An 18,455-nucleotide genomic window follows, 5' to 3' on the forward strand; every position below is an offset into this window, starting at 1 on the left:
ATAGCATGTAGCCTTTTGTACACTGGCCAGACATACGAGTCAGCCGGATGTGAACTCCCACATGAGGAATACTGCAGCAAATGAATAGGACATGTTACAAGGCACTTATAGATTTGAAAAAGGACTAGTCATACGTGACCCAGAAAGCTGAGAGATTAGGCTTAAGAAATTAACAGAACAAGGCGAATAGGGAGAAATATGCCTTTTTTCCAGATATGCCATTAAACCTAGGAAATTTAGGGTTTTGCCTGAATTGTCTTTCATCTTTATTTTTACACAACAGGATGATTAAGCAAAATGTTCCCACAAGCCAATAGTGTCTACTGGGGATGAAGACAAATCTCCAGTAAGCACATCTTTTGGGAATGTGATGCCCTGATTCAATTTAAGGTGGGACTGGGTAAAATTACTTGAGACTGGTATCAAGAAAATTTTCTCCAAGGAGGGTTTTCTTTCTTGAAAGAGGTAAACTACAGAAACCAAGCCACATCACTGCCTTTATTATAATGGGCAAAAAATCATTATGAGGAAATGGAAAAGCAAGTATCAACCAAACACTGCAAAATATAAAGGACATGATAGCAGAGAAAAAGACCTTTAACTGAAAGATTATATCAAAAACTCAGAAAGTACAATTGTGTACCTACCATAAATGTAGCTGTCCGAGTGTATTCACTGTTGCAGTCATTACACTTGGGTTAACCTGCTGGCAGGTGACCTGTATTCGGTCCGAGTTCCAAAGTCTTGGTCCGGCGCCGGGTGCTGTCGCTCCTTCCCTGACATCAGTGCAGCAGGGGTATATAAAAGTCGCAACCGACGCTATTTTCTTCAGTTTTTCTTGCCCCAGATGTCAGGTGCCCCCAGATATGAAGGCTGTAGAGATAAAAATATGCCAAACCACCATGCATATATCACAAAAAACATTTTCTTTTTTTCTAAAAGCAAATACACCACATAAGTTGTATAGAATAGAGAAATACAGAATAGTCCCAGCAAAAAAGGGGGATGGTGGGTGGGTAAACATGACTGCAACAGTGAATCTCTAACATCTACATTTATGGTAGGTACACAACTGTACTAAGTTCATCATGTTTCACTGTTGCAGTCATTATACTTGGGTAGAATCCCAAAGCTGAGGTAGGGTGGCTGGGTCTAGATTGGATTTGGCGAGGCTAACAAGCCCTGCAGAACTGCAGTGGCAAAGCCTGCTCTGGATATGGAGTAGAGAGGTAGGTGGTAGTGCTTGGTAAAAGTGTGCACTGAGCTCCAGGTTGCAGCTTCTAATATGTCTTTGGTTGGTACCCATCTGAGGAAGGCTGCTGAAGTGGCTGCTGCTCTGGTTGAATGAGGCCTAATGCCTTTAGGCACAGATTTGCCATGTTGTGCATAACAGAAGCGGGTGCAGTGTCCTATCCATTTGGAGACTGGATGCTTTGTAATAGGTTTTCCTTGTGATCCTGCAGCATATGCTACAAACAGCTGCTCAGTTTTTCTGAAAGCTTTTGTTTTGTCCAAGTAAAATTGTAGCTGCCTGTGTATATCCAAAGAGGCAGAAGTCTCTCCCCTGTATTCTGGGGATTTGTGTAGAAGGCGTGCAAATGAATAGTTTGGTTTAAGGCCACATTGGAGACCACTTTTGGCATGAACGTTGGGTTCGTCCTTATAGAAACCCTGTCCTGGTGAAAAATTAAGAAAGGTTCCACAGCCATCAATGCCTTTAACTCTGAAAATCTTCTTGCTGAAGTTATTGCTAGGAGCACAGCAGTTTTCCATGACAAGAATTTTAGATCAGCTGTGCTGGCTGGTTCAAAAGGAGGCAGTGTTAATTTTTCTAAAACTTAGTTGAGGTCCCAAGTAGGTACTAGTGCTCTCCTAGGGGGTCTTATATTCTTTACCCCTCTGAGGTACTGTCGTAGTAGAGGATGTGAAAAAATAGGAGGATCCGTATTGTAATGAGCTGAAATGGCAGAGGCATGGATTTTAATAAAAGAAAAAGATAGGCCTTTGTCCAACATCTCAGTCAGGTATTGTAAAATCTGAGGCATATTAGGGAGCAGTGGGTTGAGTCCTTGTGCCTGGTTCCAAGCACAGAATCTTTTCCATTTGTCCGCATAAGATTTCCTAGTGCTGGGTCTCTTGGCTTCCAAAATTACATCCATAACAGCTTTAGAGAGAGGTGAAGTCTGACTGGCTAAATTATCTGCCATACTGCCAGGTTTAAGGTTCTGAGTTGACTGTGCAGAATCTGATTGCTTTGCTGTGTCAGAAGATGAGGGATTTGAGGTAGAAGCCAAGACGGGCCTTGGGACAAAGTCTTTGAGATTGGGTATCAGTGCTGGCGTGGCCAGTCTGGTGGAATCAGGATAATTTTTGGCCTCTCGTCTGACTTTTAGAAGCACCTTGGTGAGAAGAGGCATCGGAGGGAAGGCATAGACTATCAGGTTTTTCCTGTTGAAAGATAGAGCATCCACTTTCCATGCTTGAGAGTGATAAGTCCTTGTGCAAAATTTCTGTAATTGGCAATTGCGAGGGGAGGCAAAAAGATCTATGTCTGGATGTCCCCATTCCCTTGTTATCATGTTGAACACTTGTGGATTTAGCTTCCATTCGTGAGGATCCATGAGATTTCTGCTTAATTCGTCTGCCTGGCAGGAATTGTGCTTGCAGATGTACCTTGTAAGTCAGTGCTGTGTTCCACAAAGTCATGGCTTGTCTGCATATGGGGTAGGAATGTGTGCCCCCTTGTTTGTTTATGTACCACATAACTGTGGTATCGTCTGTCTTTATTAATAATTGTCCTGGATGTATCTGGTCCTTGAAGGCTGTCGGGGCATTCTGTACAGCTAGCATCTCTTTTTGATTGATGTGAAGATGCATTTGTTCCTTGGGCCATGTGCCCTGAATGCATTTTCCTGCCATATGTGCTCCCCAGGCGTAATCCGATGCATCCGTTGTTATTGTCTGCCTGGCTGTAGTTAAGGTGAAAGGCTGTCACTTGTTGTGGTGACAGGCCTGGGACCATCAAAACCCCTGTTGTAGGCAGGGAATTAAGGTTATGATTGTCTCTAGGCTGTGACAATACTGAGTCCAAACACTTTTCAGATACCATTGTAGTTTCCTCATATGCAGTTTGGCATATGGAATTAGTAGAATGCAAGACGCCATGAAACCCAGGGCCTGCAGAATTTTTCTGGCAGGGAGCTGGGTCCTTGTTGCCATCATTTGAAAGTAATGAGTCAGTTGGCTTATCTCACGCCAGACAAACAAAGGCATCTGGGTAGTTGTGTTCAAGCTTGCACCCAGGAATATTATCTCTTGAGAGGGCACTAGTTTTGATTCCTTTTCGTTTACTGTGTACCCTTGGCAAATTAGTAATCTCTTTACAAACGCCAGATGCTTGAGAAGAATGTCCTTGCTCTCTGCTTGAATAAGGCAGTCGTCCAAGTAGGGGTATATTTGAATTCCTTTTTGTCTGCAAAATGCAATTACTGGTGCCAGGCATTTTGTGAAGACCCTGGGCACAGTAGATAAGCCAAAGGGCAGTGCAGAGAACTGATAATGCATTGAGCCTGCAATGAATCTGAGGTATCTTCTGCACGATCGTCTGATTGGGACATGCAGGTAATGCCTCCTTGAGATCCAAAGTGACTACCAAGCCTCTTTGCCCAACATGGGCAAGAGTTGTTGCAGTGTTAACATTTTGAATTTTGGAACATCCAGGAAAGTATTTAGGATTGACAGGTCCAATATTGGTCTCCATGCTTTGTCCTTTCTGGATACTAGGAAAAGTTGTGAGTAAAATCCTTGGCCCTGTTCTTCTTGTGGAACATTTTGAATAGCTCCCATATCCATAAGAGCTGCAATCTGTTTTTGTGCCTCTGCCCATTGGTTTTGTGGCAGGTTTGGTATACCTTTTGGTTTTGGAAGCGTGTGGAAGTGGAACCTGTACCCTTGAGAAACTATATTCAACACCCATTGGTCCTGGGTGATCATGTGCCAATTTTTTGAGAAAAGTGCTAGCTTTCCCCCTAGGGGTGCTGTTAACTGTTGAGAGCTTGGCATTAGCAGAAGGAAGTCATTGTGACTGTTTCCTATAAGGTTGTGATTTGTCTTCTCCTCCTTTGGGGGCTGAAGCACCCCATTGTTTAGGTCTGTAGGAGCCTTGGGGCTGAGATCTACCTCTTGGACGTCTATATCTGCCTCTTTGTGGCCTGTCTGACGCTGGAAAGGACCAATTTTTTGAAGGCCAGTTCCTGCTAAATCTAGGTGGCTGAACCCATAAGAAATCTTTCACAGTTTGCATTGACTTTGCTTTATCCTCCATTTTCTTTAAAACCTCTTCTGCCTTAACACCAAACAAAGTATCATGCTGTAGTGGAGCATCCAATAATTTCATTTTAACATGGTCAGGTAAACTTTGTTCTTTTAACCAAGCACGTCTTCGAATAACTGAGCCTGTAACTGCGGCTCTACAAGAAGCCTCTAATGAATCAAAACCACATTGCAGAGTATGCTTTCCCACTTGTTCAATTGCATGCAATAAATCCTGCATTTCTTTACTGTCAGGACCTTCTAGATTTGTAACCATTTTCTGCTTTAACAATGACATGAGATACTGCTGATATTTAAGCATGTGAAACTGACAGTTTAGAGCTCTTACAGCTAAAGTAGCAGAAGTGTAAACTTTTTTTCCCCATCTGTCCAGAGCTCTGGAATCCCTAACTGAGGGGACAGGATTTTTGGCAGTGGAAGCTTTAACCCCTTTTGGACCCTGAGAAATAGTTTCTGGGTCCGCAGCGGGGTTTTTGTAAAGAAATTTATGAGAGTCAGGGACCCTGTAGTACCTGTCTGGCTTTACTGGTGCAGGGGGTACAGAATCTGGAGACAGACTGGATTCAGAGAAAACATCAACAATATCAAGTACAGAGGGGATAGCCAAGGGCCTGTGCTGAGGCAATAGAAGGAAATCTCTGATCCTTTTCTTGGATTCTGAGTAATCCTGGCTCTCCCAATGGAAATGCTCCCTCAAGGTGTGCAGGGTTTACCCAAAAGAGAAATCCTCAGGCGGTGAGGCAGAAGGAACGGACTCTTCTGATTCAGAGTCCTCATAAGGAGGGAGAGAGTAGCCCTGGTCATAGGAAGAATCAGAAGAAATGGAAACCTGATCAGAGGAATCATAATCACTGTCTTGCCTAGGCCTTTTGTCAGGAGGGGGATGGGAGCCCCTGATTAAAGTAATAAGGTCTTCAGCCATTTTAAGCATCTGTTTCTTAGGCATGGATGACTGTTCTGGAGAATGTTGCACTTGTTTCTTTGTCTTTAAAGGTGTTTTTGACTTTGCCTTTGCTGCTGTAGTAGCTTTAATTGTAAGCTGTGAAGGTCTGAAAACACCCTCAGAAGCCGGTGCCTGCTCAGCGGCTCCGGACCCCTGAGGGTATAGTTTCCATAGGCCCAATATCTTGAGTTTCCACAGGCCTAGGTGTCTCCACGTGGCTGTCGGTTGCGGCCTGTGGCTCTGAGGTAGCGGGTGTCAGGGGCTGCGAAAGTACCTCACTGAGAACCGGCGACTGGCCTAGAAGAGGCTTCGTCGTCGGTTTTGGACCTCGGATGCCTGTCTTTTTCTTGGTCTTTGCGTTTTTTATAAACTCCGGTCGGTTGTTCCGACAGCATTATGTAATTAAATCTTCGTCCAAAATAATGTAAAGCAAAATCAAACCGACGTTTAATAGTGCATTTGTTAAATCTAGCACAAAACCGACAACTAAGGTCGTCGTGGTCAGGGCCTAGGCAAGGAATGCAGTAAAAGTGGAAGTCCTTATGAGGTATTTGCTTCCCACAAGAAATACAATTATTAACTTTTACTGACATCGGTCTGGAGCAAGAAAAAGTTTCCCCAACGGGGTACTTAGCTTTATTGAAGACTTCGGATCTGAAACTCAATTTTGAAAATCTCAGGAATTGGCTGACCGGCACTTGCGAACTGCTTATGCTTCGGGCACCACGTGGCAAGAAAGACTGAAGAAAATGGCGTTGGTTGCAACTTTTATATCCCTGCCGCACTGACGTCAGGGAAGGAGCAACAGCAACCGATGCCGGACCAAGACTTTGGAACTCGGGCAGACTATAGGTCGCCTGCCAGCAGGATAACCCAAGTGTAATGACTGCAACAGTGAAACACGAACTTCAGCATTTACTTAAAAAATGGAATAAATGGGAAGCACTTAGAAGAATAAAAGGTGTCCATGTACAAAAGAGATGGAGAGTTTCACCACATCAAAACAGATGTGTAAGAGGGTCTATAACAGATTGAGAGGGCAGCTTGTATAGTTAAAATTATTTTGCAGAAAATTTTACATTTTTCTTGTGCTCTCATACAGAAAAATATTATAAACTTATCAAAATTTCAGCAAGTAAAACTAAGACTAGAGTTAGTAGCAACTATCACTGTAAATACTGAAATGTCTTGGATTTGGACAGATACAAGTAGATACACTTGTCTTGATGAAGGAACTAACTTGACTGGTGTTCATTAAAAAAGTGCTACAAATTCATATGGATATGTCAAATGCAAGTTCTGCCACTGAGGCTGCTATGCCTGTGTATTGACCAAGGACTTGTTTACTACTGGAGATTAAAGTGAGTAGCTGCCAGAGGGTACATGGAGAGAATTAAAAATGATGTGGCCCGACATGTATGCAACAACTGTTCACCTGTAAATAAACATGCTTAAATTGAAAAACTATTCTTCCTACAGTTACTGAAATAGTGGCAATAGTGCACCTTGAATCTCATCTGAACTCTCATAACATCCATAGAACCATTTTAATTTTGTCTTCGAGATAATGGCACACAATGGCACTCAATACCTTCGTAGAGCTAAGGGATCAATGCTTATCTAGTTTGGTCCTCTTCTGATCTGAAAGCAACATTTCACACCATGGATCACAGGAGGTGGAGCAGCAGACTACCCACTATGATCTTTCACAGCCTCCACTGGTATGCTTCATTTTACAGGGTAAAGAGTACAGTATAGGGATTACTTCATCTTTGAGCCACCGTATACACTGTGGAGTTCAAGACCTCATGCTGGACTCTGCTGTGCATGGCATATTTGCTTCCACTTTGAGAACTCATGGGATGGTTGCAGTTCTCACAATTATGCAGAGAATACTCAACTTTAACTACCCCCCTTAAGTGACAATGTTGAGCTAGCAAACCTTGGGAAAATGTGTGGATGCCATCCCTTAAAATTGATGAGGAATAAGCCAATTTAATGCTCAAACTGTGTAAGAGAGAGTACTATTGAGACCAACATTAAGCTATCCACTACTACAAATCTTTCTTCCACTATTTTGAGGACAATAAACTGGAATGCGACTCATGTATGTACTTTATACGATTCTGATGTGTGGCTGACACTTCGGAATCATGTCAGCAGTAGTACAGGCATCTAGTTTAACATAAAGAACATCAAAAATAAATCCAATTCCATCTGAGGAATTAAAGATTATAAATACCCTGGACTCATTATTTGTGGATTAATGGAACAACTTTTTCCTACATGTAAACACCGGGGACCTTGGCCACTTGCATGGGAAGCAGAACACCAATGGCACAGCTTCTGGGTTGCTGCATACAAGAGTTGGGCCACTCTACATTGCAGAAACTGCTAAAGCCCAGCCCTACCAACCATTTCACTCTCTCCTTATGTTATGTTGCATATGCTCAGGGAAGGAGGAAATCATAGACAGACTGCCCTGTAAAAGCATCTGCATTCAACATTCCACCTTCTCTTGTTTTACATCTTACCCCTCAAATCATCTCTCTCATGCTCCCATGAACACTCATGGATTTCCTTTAGCACCACCTAGTGCAGCAGTTCATTTCACGGTTCCACAACCACCTTTCGTAAAAGTTTCCACAGATTCAAGGAGTAGCTGATCCCTACAATCTGCTGCCTGTGTCCCATCATCTTGCCTTTGCACTTCTTGCTCAGGATAACCTTTAGTTTCTCAGCGACACTGTATTGCGCTCCCCATGTCATACCCCCCCCCCCACCGATGTTATGGTTTCAAGTGGAAAGTGCTTTAGCTCCTCTAGCTCATCTCATGCACCATTTTAGTGTCTTTCGCTTGGATTCTCTTCAGCAGCATTATTACGTTACGCCTGGCATGGCATCAAACTGCATAAAGTACCCAAGGTGTAGACAGACCATGGCTTAGCATGGCAGAAACATTTCCAATCTGATGACAGAATCTCTGTCTCTCTCTGCAGATGTCCAAGTAAGAAATACTCAGATGTGCTGTGGCACAGGTGCAGTATTTCACATTTATCGGCACTGAATTACAACTGCTACATTTCAAGACCATATGGTCAGCCTTTTCAAGTCCTTTTACTGATGCCCCCAATTCTCACCCTCCACTGCTGCTCTTAACTTTTGAGTCACCAATGTAGGAGCAGAGCCATTCCCTTCTTCCCTCGGATATATCTGAAATGCACACAATTAATGGCTGTGGACCCAGGACCAGCTCCTGCAGTACTATCTAGTATTTCATTATACTATGCACTGAACCTCTCAGCACAACCCACTGCCCCACCCCCTTTCAATCATATTCAATTTCTTACTCTTGATGCAACACTCCCATCCGACAGTACTTTACAAGATGCTGCTTTGAAAACTAAGCCCAAATACTATGCAACTTCTTGTGCTACCTTGTCAAATCATGCAACCCAGGCATAAAACTGGATTGTGCACAGACAGATACTTTAAGCCAGGAATCCATATAGGTTGTTGTCTTGAACACTACTGCCTTCCACAAAACAACACAGGATTCTCTCAATGAATTTCTGACACTGCTGCTAATGTAACAGGGTTTGTTCTTCCCCACATTTTCCTACTCCCATCTTGTACAAGAATGCTACACTTAATCTTCCACGTCCCTTAGGCATTTCCACAGGGATCAGTATACGGGCCAGATTTTTGAGAACCTCTGGAGGCTGCCCATCTAGTCCCCCTATTTTACTCTATTAGAAGAAGCCAGTTCTCCCTCCCTCAAAATTCTGGTGTCTATCCACCACTTTCCCCAGCATGGCACCCACTCCCTTTGTTTTGCTATGTAAACACAAAGTGCTTATTCACTACTTCACCTCCCCAGTCTCCCATAACCTCCATCACACAATTACTCAGCCTAAACACATTTTTCCATCCAGTCCTTTACACTATACTAGATACCTAAAGAAAATAAAGTTATACTCTTACCGTAATGCTATATCCGAGTTGCTGCATTTGTCTTCAACCTGTGGGTTTCGGATCTGTTCTCGGATCTGACTTGGCCGAATACTCCAGCCTTGGAGCTGAAAAACTGAGCTCCTCCTCTCATACCCATAATACCCCCCCCCCTCCATCCCTCAGAATGAGTTTGCTGCGAGAACTAAACCACCACCAAACACCAGCAAAGTTATCCACACCATCCACAGAACTCAGGGCCTGGATGATAGGCAAGAGACGGACCTGAGTCACTTCTGCCAGATCTTCCCTGGATCTGAGGAAGGGGAAAGGTTGAAGACAAATGAAGCAATAACTCAGATGGAACGTTATAACAACTTTTTTATCTGGAGTGGACTTCATTTGATCTTCAACCTACGTGAGAGAGTCCCCAGCTACATTAGCCCCAGGTGGCCCTCATGGAAGGATATTCTGAAGCATGGCACAGCCAAAAGATGCTCCTGGAACAGACGTCCAACTTGTAATGGGAAATGAAGGCATGAGAAGACTGCTACATAGCTGCTGAACAAATGTTATCAATAGGCACTCTGAACTAGAAGGCTGCAGAGGTAGATACAGATCTAGTGGAATGTGCTTTGACCTGATTAGGAAGAGGAATGTCTTTTTTGGAGTATGTCAATGCAATGCACTTTGAGATCCTATTAGCTAAAGCTACTTCAGTGCTAGATCTACCAAGTCTGGAATTAAAAAAGGGAGACAAAAAAACTGGTATGTTTTACTGAAATATTTTGTTTTGTCAAAGTAAAAACACAGCTGTCTGAACATCAAGTAAATGAGGTCTGTGTTCTCCACTGTTTTGGAAATTGTGAAAAAAGACACCTGATTAATGTTGGCCTCTGAAGCAACCTTGGGCATAAGAGGACTTAGGGAGAATAGAGACTATCCTTACGGAAAACCAGATAAGGAGGTTTTATGGACAAAGCATGAAGTTCTGAAACCCTCACAGCAGAGGTGATAGCCACTAAGAAGGCAGTCTTCCAAGATAAAAACTGCATATCTACCATGGCCGCTGGCTCAAAGGGAGCAAGAAACCAGAGCGTTTCTTCTCAACATAGGGGTTAAGGACTGGTTCCCCCATTTTTTGTGCAACAGACAATCAACATGTTGTCCATCTGGATAGCAATCGTCTCTGTGGGAAGAGAGGCATGAAGAGCTTGCAAAATGCTAAAAGGACCACCCTCATCTCCAGGCCATTTATATGCACACTGGTCTCTAGAGAGGACCAGGTGCCTTGGACTGTGACCCAGCCTGTGACCCCCACCCTAGCTGGAAGGTGTCTGTGGTCACCATGGCCTTGGGAGGAGAGGGGAGGAAAGGACATTCTGAGTACAGATCCTGGGAGTGAAGCCACCAAAAAACAGACTCTCTACAGACTTGAGAAAGTTTGATGGGATAGTCCAGGGGTAGCTCCAGGAGGGACCACTGCACCACTAAGGTCCACTGAAGTACTCTCATATGGAGGCATGCAAGGGGGAAAAAGAGCAATGGTCACAGTCATCAATATCAATGCTCTAACCACAAAGGAAGGGGGAGGATGATCGGTGAGAATCTTCCTCACGAGACCGAAGGGACTGAACTCTGTCTGGGAGGTAGAAAGGCCATGCAGTGAACAGTATCAAGGCGAGATCCTACAAAGTCAATGACATGAACCAGATCCAGTCTCAGCTTGGAAAGACTTATTGTTATCCCTAAGGTCGCAGTAGGTGGAAAAGAAAATCCTTGGCTTATAGGAGTTTATCCTTGGTGGGGGCAGTGAGGAGCCAATTGTCCAGGTAAGGAAACACCTGAAATTCAAGCAGTCTCAGGTGAGTTGCAACTACCATCACTTTGATAAACACCCTGGGGGCTGTGGTGAGTCCAAAAGGGAGTAACTCTGAACTGAAAATGATTGGCTATCAGCCAGAAGTGGAGAAACCTTCTGGAGTGTTTGTCCATCCTGATGTAGTAATTACAAGTGTTGAAGGTCTGCAAAGCACATCCAATCATCTTTCTGCAGAAGCCTGCACAGATAGAACAGAGATATCTAGATGGGCCGCCCCCAAGAGATAACACAGTGTGGCCATCAGAAGGAGGGAGCTTATGCCCACACTCTGTGCACTTTCTAAAGCCTACTGGCTTAGACTCAGCCACCATAGCAAGAAGAGAGGAAAAAGGGAAAGGAGAAGATACAGACCTACTCTACCAGCCTTCAAACTACAGCTAATCACAAAAAGTTTTTTTTTTTTTTTTTTTACAGGTAGGAAATAAAAGGACAGTAAAAGAGGAAGAAATTATTCAAAAATTGTGAACTTACAACACCCAAAAATCATTTAGATACCCTGGAAGGAGGCTCAGCGTCAAACCCGCAGCTGTTCAAACGAGCGATAAACGAGATCTGAGGGATGGAGGGAGAGTGGGGAATTACGGGTAGGAGAGGAGGAGCTCAATTTTTCGGCTCCAAGGCTAGAATATTTGGCTGATTTGGATCAGAGGATGGATCCGAAACCCAGAGGATGAAGATCAAAGTCAACAACTTCAGATCTTTTGCTCCCCTTTCTGTTAAGCTCTTGTTTGAATTGTACTTTTACTGTCTTTCTGCTTGCCTCATGTAATCTTGCCTTGTCCAACTACTCATGTACCCTCTTCCATCACCTGTCCACCTGCCAATCTACCTCTTCCAAATCTTGCAGATTCCACATTCAACCTCATCTGTTAGCCTGATATTTGTCTGTAGCCTCAAAGGCCTTTTCTTTTTGCCTACTTCACAAATTCTTCTCTAGCCTTTCGGGTTGCATCTCTTAGCCATTTCTCAGATTCCCATAAAATGTATTTTTGTCCCTTAACTCATATTTGGCATCTTCCTCGGTTCACTGCAATCCAATTCCTCAAAATCCCACACAATTATCTGACTCTGTGTTCTTAGCACCCTCCCACTCTAATTGTGAAGATCAAGACTGGCTACTACAGTACTTTCACCAGTATATACCTGACCCTCCCCTCCTTAGTTACTTTCCAACCACCCTTTCACGGGACACAGCACTGCCTCCTCTCTGACCATAAAAGGGAAGCCTTCCTTTACATACATCACAATTCAATTTCAATCACTGCCTCCCTCCTATGTTCCATCCCCACATCACTAGCTTATGCTTCAGTGACATAATACAACCCCCCTTCCATCTCCTGCTGCAGCTGGACTGCCTTCTTACAAAATCTCCTTATAATGGATATTAATACTACCTGACCAAGCTCAGAGTCAAATCTTTGCCCCTCTGATATATCCTGTGACTATTCTACCTTCTTCTACTGCCTAGGTATATACCTTCCTTTCTAAACTTATGAAAATGATACCAGTCCAAAATCACATTTTAAAAGGTACACCCAAGAGTTGGATCTTTCAAACCCAGTTCAGTGCAAAGCACAAAGCTGTCCCTTCTGGACTAAAACAGAGCCTTTCTTTGGTACAAAAATGGGGTTCTGCCAGGTCTTGTCTTACCCTCGTACCAGTCCCAAGCCATTCTCCCCAAATGAAACAGTCAGCTGAACCTCTGACTACTTGCTTAAGGATGCCATGTCACTAAAGTCCAATCAAAGTTCCAGTCATGAACTACAGGAACACAATCACTTTTTGGCAGCAAGCTGAAGCATGCAGAACAGACATCACTGTCTTCAGCAAAGCTATCCAAACAACCCCGCCCTGTGCAACCTCACATGCATTCAGGCAAATAAAGATATAAACCTTCAATATTAGCCTATATGTAGCCTGATGTCTCCTCTCAGTAGGCTGTTTGATACACGTCCTCTTGTGAGGTACCCACAGGACATCCACACAAGGTATTCAAATCAGCTTAAATGACTCCTCTCGACTATAAAACTAGCTACTACACTATAAAATCAGGTCTATAACAGCGAACTATCAAATGATCGAACGTTGTTATATCGAACTCAAGTTCGAATTCACAAGACATCGAACAACCAGAAAAGCGAATTTTCCCGGGGGGGGGGGGGCATTGAAACATTGCATAAAGTGAGGGGCTGTGTCCCCACAACCCTTCTACTTAAATATACCAACTCGGAGATCGCACTACAGTGCCGAAAATGGCAAAATGACAGAAGCAGTCAAGCGACTTATATGCCACTTCATCATTTTGCCTTTTTGACATTTCAAGTTCATCCAAGACGCATTCGACAAAATGCGTCTTCGGTCATCTGATAAGAACCCATAAAATCTACTGTGACTGCTGAACTAATGATCACAGACAGTAATCTCAACTACCTTAGCTAAAAAAAAAAAAAAAAAAGCATCTACGTTATCCTTTCCAAGACTATCCCCACAACTCAGTGCCACAAGTGTAGACCAGAAACATGCCCGAAGTACTGCCACTGCTGTAACAAACTCAAAATGACCTTCACACCCACTCATGAAGACCCCAATATATCTGAATTCCTTCTCATGAAGTAGCTGTCCCCCCTTCCCAAACCAAGGCACAATCTACTCTTTTGCAAAACACTACCACCCACCTCTGACTTAGAAGTGACTTTCAGCCTAACCATTCCATACAACAGAATTACTCCACTGCACCCTGAAAATTAGTAACTAGAGGGCAAGATGACATCATTCTCTGCGAATCAAGACGCTCCATGCCATGGCTCTTCCTTCATATCCAGTCCATAAAAGTGTGCCTGTTTTAGTGACCAGAACTTTTAGGAACATACCAGGGAGGCCATATGGCAACAGGGCTGTAGTTTGCAACATTGCACTACCTCCAATCAATCTTTTTGTCAATATTTTTCAACATTATGGTGGCAGCGTAAGTAACATATTTCAATATTTCCAAATGGCAAAGGTGAACTGCTTATTACTTGCATCTGTGGTTCAATACCATGACCCACCAAAACATAAAACTGTGTTAATGTAGGTCTTGTAACTGCTGGCCACAGAGGCACTTTGTGAATTTGTAAACAGGCATAAGATGTGGCTGGCAAATTTTCACTTCTGTGCACTAACATCCTAACTCTGCCAAGTAGCAGAAAGGAATGGATAGGCTCAAGAGCTAGCTTGGCTGATGTGATGCGTCACATCCTGGCATTTGCCTGCACAAATTATGCACACTCCAAATGAAGGCAATTCAAAACAAATGTCAATACTTTTGACTGCTAGACAGGAAGAACCCAAGAGCAAGGCCTATTAAAAAGTATCTTCAGTATTAGATCAGTCTTTGTTAAAACTATAAAGCAGAAAGGGGAGGGTGAGAGGAGGAAGCAAGAAATCCTTTAAAATCTTTAATATTACATTATAATCAAAATTATAATTCTCAGAGAGACATCAAGTTTCCTCTCTTCACCTGTTCATCCTTACGGCCACATTATAAACCAAGGTTTTCAAATTCAGACATTGAGGGAAGAGGAGTAAACAGACTTTCTGTTAAACTATTTTCAGTTCTAAAAACATTTCTGCAGTTGTACTTTATGAAATGAAGCAGATTTCTAAAATGATCACTTTTCTTTAGAGTTTGCTGCCATTCTATAAAGCACCCCAAGCTAGCTCAACCATTGTTGACATTCAGCTTATCCCCTCCCATCCTTCACAGAGTACCCTCAACTGTTCCTTTCCAGGTGATCTCACACCTGCCCATGAGGCAGGTTGGGGAATGAAAATTCAGATGGTTAAAAGGTGGACAGATGTTGTCTGACATATCTTAGCTGTTCACAATTCCTAGCCGAATATAATAATGTGCATTGATAGCATGGGTCATATCTGTGACTGCATGTTGCACTCAGCCATCATTTCCCCTTTTCAATAGATGGGAGCCTGCATTTAATCCAAGGCGGCTTACGATACAAATGAGCATGCAAAGACTAGACTGACAGGTGCGAGACCAGTGTTTGAGCTGGCTGTGAGATAATCTGAGGACTTACTCTTACACATTCACTTGTATACCTCTATGATTTTGAGCTGCAGACAGAGTCAGATAAATGCTACTGGAAAGTTTTAGGCTTTGCTACCCTGTTCGGCAGTTGATGCTGAAACCTATTTCATTGGAATACTACGACAATAATTTCACTTGGGACATTTCACATTAAAATCTCCTCAAACCTCTACAACTTAGCAACTTATGTAATGTTAAATTGAATATGTAAGAAGAAAACCATATCTGTACAATGCATAGAAAAGAAAAAATATGTTGTAAGGATTTGTTTTTATAACTCAATATGTCTTATGTCACTAAGATGTGTAATGTAATAAAGGTGTTTAAAAACTCTACAATTTCAGTCCGACCAGATGTTTCGCTGGCTTCTAAGACTTCTTTTTTTTCTTTTCTTTTTTAACCATGCTGCTCAGCTGCTCCAACATGCATTCAAAGTTTACAGGAAGAGAAATTAAACAGTCCCAAAGCAATTTCCCATCAGGCAGTTTCATTTACACATGAAATAATGGAAAACAAAAACAACAAAAAAATGTAATTGTCACCTTCTGACCAAACGCCCTAACGGACACATTTGCCGCAAAACGATGAAGACACTTCTAAATCATCAGTGAGAATTTCCCCGATCCCCCTGGTGTATATCGGACATCAGTACTAACAGAAAAAGTAGACTGCTCGAATTGGAGCAGGAGTAACAGGATAACAGTATTCGCAATCAGAAATAAATATACTACCAATACATGTAACCCTGTATGAATGAACTGCAGAGAGAATTCTGAGTACATTGAGGGGGCTGGTAATAGCACATCTGGCTAACATCAAAGACTGAAGTGATGACCAATTTCATGAACTTTAAATATGCCCTGACTTAAGACTGGTGCTTATTCACATCAAGGTATGTAAAAACAAATCCTAAACATATGGAGAAATTAAATTGGGAAAAAACAGTCCGAGACCAGAAGCTTTATTCTAAAGTTAAAGCTTTTTTTTTTGCAGAAAGCACAAATACATAAGCATTTCCCCAAGAATCAGACTGATGGCTAAATATTTTTCTTCACAACCTTCTTATAATTAGCTGCACCCTTTACACCCCTGCAAGTTGATAAGCAAACTTTTTTCCTTACTTAAAATGAAATATTTTTAACCCTGTCTACTGCTAGAAAAATTCAAACCAGAAATAAAAACATCTGTCAGTATCAGGTTTCCATCTCATAGGGGAAACACAATGGAAGCCCTGCTGCTTGACTGTCACCTGATAGTTTTGGCAGGTCAGCAGTCTCTGGTTACAGGGCAATGGACATGCGTTTCCTATCAAAAGTGCATATACTCTACTGGAAGTGGGCACAATGTAGAGTGGCACAATCTCGACAGTGAGGTCAGGCACCGCAGAATACAGTTTACCTGCTAACAAGAAAGAGGACTGAACCAGCAAAAGAATGAACCAACCATGGATGATGGTCTGATAGCCACAATACAGGCACCTAGAATAGGAGATAAGGAGCCAAATGGCAAGAGGAAGGTAGCTGGATGGTCAGCAGTCAGGACAGCAAATGTGGGAAAACTAAAAATCTCTGTAAACAAAAGCTACTAAGACCACAACGGAGATGTATACCTTCAGGCCTAACCTTTTATTTCTGGTTTGAATTTTTCTATTTTCTACACTCTTATATTATTGATGCTCTCTTACTCCTATATTACTTATTACTACTCTCTTTACTAACATCTAAGTCTCTCACCTCAGTTTTACATCCAGGAATTTTTGTTACCTAAATTTATTATAATTTTACTTAGGTACTTTTATAAGCATTTCTGCTTTTGCTTCTACGGTATCCTTACAATTTATTATAATTTTTATTTGTAGGTCTTGTTGTATTTCTATTTGCATTTTTCTGTATTTTGTATTTTTGTATGTTTTTATGTGGAGCTTTTCTCCCCGGGCCTCTACTGAAAATGGAAATATATCCAGCTAGACTAGCCCGGTCAACAAATGTAAAAATAAAAATATTAAAAGCTGTCCATCTCCCCCTGCTGTCCAATATGAAACACTACAACTTAACTGGCACAGCCAAAGTGTGCCTCCCAAAGGGAAACAGTAGCCACTGTTACCAATCTAAAAGGAGATGCAATGATGATCCTAAGCAGACCAATAGTCCCTGAAAAGCTATGAATACTGAAATGACACACAAAAAAGTATTTTCTAAGAGGGATGAAGGCAAAACCTGTTACGACACACCTGCTTTTGTGCCAGCTCTACATTGTATGGAAGAACTTGCCTTCATGATAGACAAAAAAGCTTTCATCTAATGTTACAGGCTAAAAGCAAATCATATAACCTTCAAAGCTGTGTTTTGCTTTACAAATTGCATTCAAAGTAAAAGTGCAAAAAATAGTACATTTCTATCTGCAAAAAGAAAGCTTACAGAAATGTAATGAAAAAACAAAATCAAACAAAATGAGAGAATAAGAATCTTTGTATTATTTCAACATGCAATAATAGAAATGTAAAACCGATCAAAGATCAATCCAAAATGTTGACACAGTTTTATTGTGTTTTGTTTCAGGGATGACTGTCTTAGAAATTCTAGGCCTCTGTACTATAGAAATGCACCGCCCAACATGCCTCCATGGGGGGGGGGGGGGGGGTTAATTATATATATCGGGTAATCAGGAACCATAACCCCATTATGGGATTTTTTTTTTTGCACTTGCAAAAATTAGTTATTTGGGAAAATACTTTCACTGAAACAACTGCTAAAAGAAACCTAGCTAACCAAAACAAGAACACCCTAGTCTGCACCTGCAAGCCATAAGCTCCCCTTTTTTCATAGGTCTGTCACAAGCAAGAGGATTTTCAGCTTCCTCAACTACTGTTAACCTTATGGCAGCTCTGTAGTGTACAACTGCTTGCAGTGCCAGGTCCTATAGCTTGTGTGCAACTACCAGCTGCAGCACATGCCACTTGGCAAGTGTGCATGTCTCAGCCCTTCTTGATGCCTTTCTAACAATATCAGTGTCTCCAAAGGCCATAACAGACCGTTCCCCCCTTCAAGGTCGGATGAGTCTACATTAACCACTCTCAACCCTTCCGCGACAGCTAGCTCCCCCAGCATCCAAATGAATGATCACAGTCATGGCTTTATCCGTTTTCCTCAGAAAGCCAAACAAACTAGATGCTAATTTCTGAGGGGTAACACATCTGGCAGCAAAACATGGTTCACAGGCAAAATATGACGTGTATGAATTATGATGCTGACACCATCAAGTAA

At 42.3% G+C, this 18,455-nt stretch overlaps 1 protein-coding gene across 1 annotated transcript in view; it reads right to left on the minus strand.

Moving 5' to 3' along the window:
• The window catches only part of DYNC1H1 (dynein cytoplasmic 1 heavy chain 1), a 3,754,902-nt gene that overhangs the window by 1,464,762 nt on the left and 2,271,685 nt on the right, over nt 1–18,455 (minus strand). The gene's annotated exons all lie outside the window — the stretch shown is intronic.

Source organism: Protopterus annectens, chromosome 6.part0 (assembly GCF_019279795.1).
Source record: "Protopterus annectens isolate FY-2018-M chromosome 6.part0, PAN1.0, whole genome shotgun sequence".
NCBI classification, from domain to species: domain Eukaryota; kingdom Metazoa; phylum Chordata; order Ceratodontiformes; family Protopteridae; genus Protopterus; species Protopterus annectens.